This window comes from Corvus brachyrhynchos, unplaced genomic scaffold, assembly GCF_000691975.1.
Source record: "Corvus brachyrhynchos isolate BGI_N302 unplaced genomic scaffold, ASM69197v1 scaffold152, whole genome shotgun sequence".
NCBI lineage: Eukaryota > Metazoa > Chordata > Aves > Passeriformes > Corvidae > Corvus > Corvus brachyrhynchos.
Window position 1 is genome coordinate 1,392,572 of NW_008237447.1, and position 8,675 is coordinate 1,401,246.

The 8,675-nt window shown below is 45.2% G+C and overlaps 1 protein-coding gene across 2 annotated transcripts in view; it reads right to left on the reverse strand.

Moving 5' to 3' along the window:
- Positions 1-8,675, reverse strand: part of POU2F1 (POU class 2 homeobox 1) — a 68,770-nt gene that overhangs the window by 9,372 nt on the left and 50,723 nt on the right. The window contains exon 17 of one of the 2 annotated variants that reach the window (XR_001861149.1): positions 920-1,149. The gene's annotated coding sequence lies outside the window, so the exon portion shown is untranslated. Of the gene's footprint in view, positions 1-407; positions 1,150-8,675 lie in introns of those variants that run through there. The other variant, XR_001861148.1, reaches the window with a different exon arrangement.

An 8,675-nucleotide genomic window follows, 5' to 3' on the forward strand; every position in this document is an offset into this window, starting at 1 on the left:
TAGGTGTGGGGAACAGCAGTGGGAATGGCACGAGCTCCTTACCTGAGGCATTCAGGCCATCTGAACCAGCCTGCACCCAGCAGCACCATCTCCAGGGAAGCTGAGGAAGACAGGATTCCAACAGGAGCTCCTACACACATCCCAGGAGCCCCAAACCCAAGTCTCAAAGGGACACTCGTCTCCTGTTGCTGCAGCCTCACAAGGCTGCACAGAATTCAGCAAGGACAAATCCAGCCCAGCAAAATCAGGGGTGTCTCACCTCGACTCAGGAGCTGACCAGGCCATCTCACCAGTCCTCACAGAGGAAGCAGAGCTAAAGCAAGGCTGTCGAACAAGAGCTGCTGCCCTGGTCACTGCCCAGATGAGGTTATGTCTTCTTTCCAGGGACTGGGTGGGTTAGCAGCAGAAAAACTTGTTGAAATGGGTGCTATGCAAGTTCCAAGGCAGTTTTACTTCTTTAGCAGTAAAACTGTACCTGTAGTAGGTGCTTATAGCTTTTAAAGAGTATTTACAATAAATTAAAGCAAAAAAACCCCTCAAAACTGGGACATGGTGATGAATGTTTCTTGCAAAAAAACCCCTGACTTCCTCGATCCCTTACTGTTCTGCAGTGACAAGAAAAATTGAGAGAACTGGGTGATAACTGAGACAGCTGAGCTGAAAATTACAGTAAAGTTATGCTGCAAAGCACTCGATGCAAGAACAAAGAGTACTGGAAACAGCTTTCTCTTTTTAAATCACCATAACCATATCTACAAGGTGTAGAAGTCACAGGTTTCGGCAGCATGAAATACCAACCACTAAACAATAGCAATGAGATTCTTTGTGGGGGAAAAAAAAAATCACCTTTATGCTCTTTTTATAACAACAGATACCTTAAGTTCAAAAATCATACAATGCTGGTTTTGGGGCCACTCACCATGGGGTTGAGCAGAGTCTCCTCTTTGCCTTCAGGAAGGAACTGAAGCTGTTTCTGCTTTTAGGAGGGGAGCTGATAAACACAGAATTAGAACAAAAGCTTCAAGCAGAGTGCATAAAACCTGGGCTCTCCTTCAGTTTGACAAGACAAAGGGCACCACAGCTCAATCTTCTGGCCCAGTCTGAGGCATGGGGGAAGGGGAATCGGCCTTCCCCTGACACATCTAAAAACTACAAACAAGTGCATACATGTTAAAACACTTGGAAAATGGTTTAATGATGTTTACAACAGAAATGAACTGTACAATTACAGTAAGTTTAATATATATAAAAAATTACAGCAGACAAATGCATCTACACAAAATCTACCTTTTCATTCTGATTTACTGTAATCTACACAATCTCTCAATGCCTACAGCTATCTGTAGGCAACCACTGGGAAAATAATAATAATAATAATAATATAATAATAAAGGACATCTTTAAAGAGACAGCATTTCGCCTTCCTCCTCACCCTTAGTGTGATCAGCAAGGTTTTGAAATGTGTGGGACTCTCACATTTCATTCTCAAGAAAAGCTTGGGTTGTGTTTGGGTAGGGTACTCCCATATGGCCCTTGATTTCAAGTGTTCTGCTGACCTCAAGTGTATAAATGCAGTGTATGAGGAAGGGCAAGAGAAAAAAAAACCTCCCAGCCAGTGTAAGCAGGCAGTTGCACAGAGCAGTGAAACTGTTAGGACCAAAAACTTGTCTTATTTAGAACAAAAGCAAAAAGGGACTGCCCAGACACTACAGACATTCACAAATCCTCATTTCTTTGAAAATTACTATCTGATTTAGAAGAAAGGGCTTGGTTTTCCACTCCCAATTCTTCATACAAAGGGGTAGTTTTCAAACTAACATGCTAAATACTTTTTTAAAAACAAAATTTAGGCTACTTCCTCTCTGGCCCACCCCTTAAAAACAGTGAAACCCCCTTTACACTGAGAAAGAACCTCAGGTCAGCGGGGGAAAAAAAAGAACATGCTGTCTCTTTAAAAAGAAAGAAAGAATCCCAGTTGGGAGCGGCCATCAGTGAAAATGCGATCCAAATTGGTCTGGTGGAAATTCCTCACGGAATATTATGTACAGTTTAAAAACCCTTTGTAGTTGGTTTTTCTTTTATTATTATTTATGAACACCTAGGCAGTGAAAACCGTTATGTTAATACATACATTGACACACCCAAAACATACAAAAATACTATTATTTCAAACTACTAAGAATAGGACAAGTTCAGTTATCTCCATGCTATGACTTTAAGAGCATTACACTGAAACAAACAAGAATTTAAACGACAATTTTTTAATATCCCAGAAATATACCAAAATATACATCTAAGCTTTGGAATTACTGAGGTTAGACTAATGCAAGTGCTGGGTAATCGTACTTAATACACAAGTCTAAGGTTCTGCAGGAAAGAAATTATCTTTGGTATCTGCATCAGGCTAATAATATTAACATTTGGATTTTGCTTTGGGATAGAGCTTGTATGACCCTAGAACCAAACACCCCCCAATCAACTGAGATTAAAAAGATCCATGTAAAAAGTTCCTCCATTTGCAATCCCCCCCCAAAAGTTAAAAAGTCACAGGCATCTACCTAGCATAAAAGGTTGAGAAATACAATGCATAGTTGCACAGTGGTGCTGCAAAAATAAAAGAAATCTAGAAAAAAGGAACTAGAGGAGAAATGAAAAGCTGCTTCTTCTTCTTTCAGGGATTTCTCACGACAGGACAGCCTCTTCCAAGCAGTGAAGGGGGGGAAGCTCAGAAGTGCACCTCAGCGTGTATTAATCAACATCACCCAGCCCCCAGAGGGTTAAAGCACCCAGCAGAGCAGCCAATCCTGCACCCAAGTCTTCAGCTCCTCAACCCACCTGCGAAGCCCCGGCCTCCCCTCCCAGCACCTGTGCCCCAGATTTCACTCTGGAGCCGGGAGTTTCCACCCAGAGCCTTCTGGAGCCCCAGGCTGGCCCCCAGGCTGGCAGTGACCCTTGCCCGGCCAGGCCAGGCCGGCCTCACAGGTGGGCTTGGTGCTGAAGACGCCCTTTGTCTTTGGTTTGTTTGTTTGTTTTGAGTTTATACAATCATTAGGAAATCTTTGGTTTTGGCTGGAAATTTTAAAAGAACAAAACAAAACAAAGAAACCTCCCCCTCCCGACTTATAGCAGCCACCGTGACCTGACAAAGCTTCTCTTTCCCATGGGGGTAGGGGAACTACATTCAAATAAAGATGGACCGGGTTAAGGATGCAGCTTCTGGCCAGGTTGGGGGAGTGGGGAAGGGATACAGGATTGTCAAATAATAAAGAAGAAAATTAAATATTTGGAGATTCCTTTTTTTTTTTCCTTTTTTTGCTTTTTTGGTCATGTTAAAAAGTGAGTAGCATGTACACAGCAGTGGGCTGAGAGTGCCTCCAGGCCCTGGAGTTCAGCGCTGCTCCAGGGTGGGAAAAGGCAGCGTGGGCGGCCCTTTTCCTTGGAGAGTGGAGGGGAGGGGGTGGATATTCACAGACTAATCAAGAGGACCCCTTGTAACCAAAGGAAATAAGATAAGATTGCAATTTGCCCTCACTTTGCAGTAGCTTTTAAGCAGCGACATTCAGAGGCGTTAGGGGGTCACTCCCCAGGTTGCAGGTCACGGGGTGCTATAGGCCAGAGTTCAGTGTTAATCAAAGGAGGGAGGGCAGACTTGGCAACTCTGTGGGGTTTGGAGAAAGTTAAAGCAAGTTACTCAGTTACGAGTTAGAAATGAGGTATACGACAGCTCCTGTACCTGTGGCGGATAAACACCCCACACCTACTCACACCTAGCCTTAGATACTACCACAGAGGAAGGAAATGGAACAACGGCACTGGCGGGGACGAAGGAGCTCCTGCCCGGGCCCTCGCACGGAGCGCTGGCACGTGAGGTGCCCACGGGGCCGCTGCTGCTCCAGCCCTCTCTGAGCCACCCGCAGCGGTGCCTTCCCTTCCCCGCTCTGCAGGGAGGCGCAGCCCGGCTCCCCGGGAACTCGCGGGGAGCGGCCCTGAGCTCCAAGTCTTTCTCATTGCGTTTTCCCCTCGGACTCGCTCAGGCGCAGGGAGCACCAGGGTCACAGAGGCCGACACATGGAGAGTCAATGGGGGAAGAACTAAAGGTTTTGTCTCAACTGCCTTGTTCTCAGGACACTGTCACGGGTGCTCTTGTTCCTGTATGGTTTCTCAAGGGGGTTGTGCGGTCTCCACGAGTTGCCCCTTGGCACGCCATTTCCTAAGGTCTTGGGATTCCTACTGTTAAATAATTTCAGGTTTTCATAGCACCGCAACAGGCCGGCTTGGAACGCACACAAAGCTACGACATTCAGGAAACAGGGCTTCTGTAGCTGCTGCCAAAGAATTCAGCAAAGGCAGTGTGAATCCTGAAGTGGGGCCTACAACAGAGAAGACAATTTTGGGAGGGAAGGGGAAGCTAACGTGATAAATTAAGTATCTTACGGTATTATGTAAAGCTCTGCCGAAGAATACTCCCCAGCAGACCGACACAGTTTTAAGACAGATCAGCATTTTGGTCTGAGCTACTTGACAATGTCCTGTTTGGTAGAGAGATGAAATAAGGCAGAGGGGGTAATGTTCCAGTTCTGGGGCAGAGCCTCAGCAGCACTAAGGAACGCCAAAGGGTATCATCTTCCCTCGCCTCCCACAAGCTGTTTCATTTCCTTCCTCAGATTTGTTTTCCATAAAGCACACCTTGTTTTCCACTTCTTTTGTTCCAAGTGCTCTTTTCTTTGAGAAGTCATTTCTTCAATATCCCTATTACCTATCTATAAATCTAACTAGCTCTTTGAAAAGTCACACAATATTAATACCACTTTTACATAATGTCAGAACAACAATTCTATTAGTAAAGCTTTCAGTGAAGTTCTGCAACCCAATTGGCGTCCGGAGGAAGAGTAGCTGGACAACCCGCTCTCCCCCTTCCTCCCTCCCTTTCTTCACAAGAGCTCACCAAGTTCACTGATAAAACAGCTCAGCCCAATAGCACGATACATGAACATGTACAAGGCTACTCTGGGGAGCAAAGAAAGGAGTCTTCAAGGTCCCTCCCTTAAGAGAAAGACCATATGCAAAAGCTGTTGAACAGACTCTGACCTTGGACTACACTGCTTCCACATTTGAAGGAAAGAAACAGTTTTCCCTGACTGTATCCCACCATCAGCCTAAGACCTGCAGCACTGGGCAAACCCCAGACACCGTTTGTCTTCACAGAGCCAAAGCAACTCCATGCAGAAAAGGTGGGAGTACCCGCAAGAGATGAGGTCCTTAGAGGAAGGGACACTGACCCAAAGCTCAAAAAACCCCCACCCAGCTTTTCCTCTTACCCGCTCTGAGAACAGCAGAGCTGACAACTTATCAGTGCCTTTGGTTCCCTACGAGGCCACTGGGAATTCTCCGTCCCCAGCGGAGTCGAGCTCCTTTAGAAACCCAGCTCTCGCTCCCCGCACGCAGCCAGCGCCGGCTGGTGCTCACACGCACTCGCACACACACCCACGCACACCCCTGCCCTCTTCCCCCGCTCCAGCAGCCTCAGGGGAAAACGGGAAAGGAGCCTTGGAGCCCACACGGAGCTGGCTGCAACACCCTCCCAAGGCAAGAACCACTCGCTCTTCTGCTACTCCCACCACAACACCGAGACATCGGCCAGGAGAACGACCCGGTCCCTCGCCAACAACACCTCAAAGCTCCTCTCCCACAACCGTCTCACAGTATTTCAACCCTTTCAGGCAGACCAGCCAGGTGTTAGGAGTAGGTTAGCTTTCACCTCTCTCAGTTTGGTTTTTTCTTTCATAGTTTTTGGTCTAGACAGGATTAGCATTGCTATTAGAAAAGGAAGTGTTTAAAAAGTTTTCCACCTATTATCAAGCACTACAAGCCCTACATTCAGTAACAAGACAAGGGGGATAAAAGGAACCTGTTTCACTTTTGCTCTCCCAGATAGATTAAGATGCGACAACCATTCTTGTCCCTCCCTGGAGTTAAACACAGCGGACCCAGTTCAGCTCTGGAGCAACTCAACTCAACTCAACTGAAACGGATTTACAGCCCCGAGGTCGATTCCAGCCCAGTACAGCCATCTCTCCCCCGAGCCTCCCGGATACGTGTTGCCTCATCTTCAGATCCCAGCGAGGGGCAAGGAAAGGCCAAGAGGGAGGGAAGTGTGCGCACACTCAAAAGGACCCTGAACAGCAACCCCACCAGTAACCTGCATGCCACCACGTGCTGTGCTGCAGATTAGACCACAGATAAACCAACCAAACAACAATCCCAAACCCAGGAGCGACAAAATGTTTCCTTTGGCAAGACAGATACAAGGAAAAAAATTTATGAGCAAACATTTTCCTTCTAACACAGTCAAACCCCCTTCTCTGCCCCCAACATCCACCCACCCCCACCCGACCCTATAAAGTTGTAACCTATAAACAGGATCTCAAATACATACAGCATAATCATGTTTATCAATCATAATAAACCATCAGTTCAACTAAACTCTACAGCTAGAATTATCTCCACTATTTATAAAGTTTGCTTTTCTCTTCTGATTTTTTCAGTTTAAAACCAGTTCTGCGACAATGCTAAGCTATGCTGAGGTATTTTATGAAGGTGCCAGAAGCCAGCTGCTACCCACAAGTATTGTTCTCAGAGCTGTATGGTGCTACCTTTCGCTGAGGGAAGACGGGGAAGGAGCAAGGAGGGGGAGAGGCAGAGAGAGGGAGGGAGGGAGGGAGGGAGAAAGGGGACCCAGATTATTCCAGTTATGGACGGTTCTTAGCAGGGCATCACTGATGGACCTACAAGCAGCCCCGAGACAAAGCTCAGTAGCTGCTTCATGTTTAGGAATTAGGTCAGAAAAGAAGTTCTACATGCTGACCTTATTTGTCTACTTGAGTAAAAGATGTCTCTTCTCCCACAGTTAAACTGTTTGTAATTTCAGTGCAGTCTCCCTAACGCCCTCCTAAAAGCATCCCATAGGAGTAAAAATTCAGAGCATGTCCCCACTTGGGAGAAGTGGCAGACAGCTCAAACGAAGACAGATAAGCTGAAAAAAATTCAAGCTTTTTTCCATGAGTTACTCTGTGTCCATGTGTGAAGATACGGAAATAGAGGAATTGCTTTTCATCGTTCCAAAAGCACTGAAACTACTTGCAGTGACAGAGGGAACCAGGTACTGTTCAGATCATGAAAACAAAGATATGAACATCTGAAGAAATTGCAAATTGGAAGCAACAACTTTTTGACGAAACCTCTATCAAGTATCTTTAAAGTATTTTAGGGGACTCCCCTCCAGAAAGAAGAGAGAAACTCACAGGCAGCAGCAAGAGATTTCATGAGTGGGAAGGGTAGAACTTGTGCAAGGTAGGTATCTTGAATTCTCTATTGCTATAGTACTTTGGGAGGGAGAGGCCAGATGTACTGGGTGCAAAAATAGAAAGGGATTTGAGTTGGCCACGTGAGAACTGACAACCATAAATGCAATGGGGGAAGCAGGCCAGCTTATTCCTTTGGTCATACTCCACCCTAGGCAACATCCACCAGGGATACACAGGGCCTGCTGGGGTATATGGCATGGAGAAACAGCATTTAACCATTTTAGGCAAAACAGCAATAGGGAATAGTGACTCTTCATAAAGTTAACGTGGCAATAAAAACATCTACATTTTAAACTTCCAGTTTAAAACCAAGTGTCATTGAAAGTTTGGACCAGATGCATTATTTTGTCTCCTAAAACACTCGAATGACCATGAGAAGCTACTTGTCTCTTTAAGATCATTTTGTACTTTTATATATTTCTTTATCTAAGAAAATATGAATTGATATCTAAGGTAAATTAGATGTTGCTTTGGTTTAGTATCTGTGGTATGGCTCCAGCTGTAATGGCTGTACTGCTCCATTTGCAACAAAAAACAAGAAAAAGGAGGGAATTCCTGTTTTAAGGAACGTTGCTTCACAGGAATGTGCAGAGAGTTAAGGAATTAATCCTCCTGTGTCCTTCACTAACTCAACTGCAGAAACACGTGAAAGCACATGGTGTGAGGTTTACAGAGGTGGCATTTGAACATTAGGTCACAGTTCCAAGAAATGTCTACGTGCACATCCACACCACCTCACAGTGACACGATAAAAATGTACTTAGACTAACACATACAGTATCTCAGAAACAAAATTAATCCTCTGTAGGAAATTTAAGCAGATGTAGCTATTGTGAGCAGCCACACCTGTGTGTACTTTCTTTGGACTATTCGTGAATCCTTCCACAGTGACTGTGGAGAGTGGGTTCGGAGGAGACCAAGTGTACTAAAGCAAAAACGTGCTAAAGCTAAACATATTTTTCTTAAGAACAGAAAAAAATGTCATCACCAAGCTACAAGACCAACTCCTGAAGCCATTCTCTAAATTATTTTTCACCTTCTGGGCATATCTGTGTTTGTGTCTCCGTAAATCTCTTGCTTTTTGAACTAACCCTGCCTGCAATGAGTTTTTCACCTTCTCTTTTCTTGCCTGGGTCCTGTGACATGCTTGCAAACTATGAAAAGCAACCCTCTCACCTTTAAATACAGAGACATGGAACTCTGAAAAAGAGATGCTATTATCCTTTTCCAACACACCACCAAACTCCTTGTGATCGTATTTACTGGGTCTGTACACAATTGTTATAGTTTCTTTTCAGATGCATCAATTCC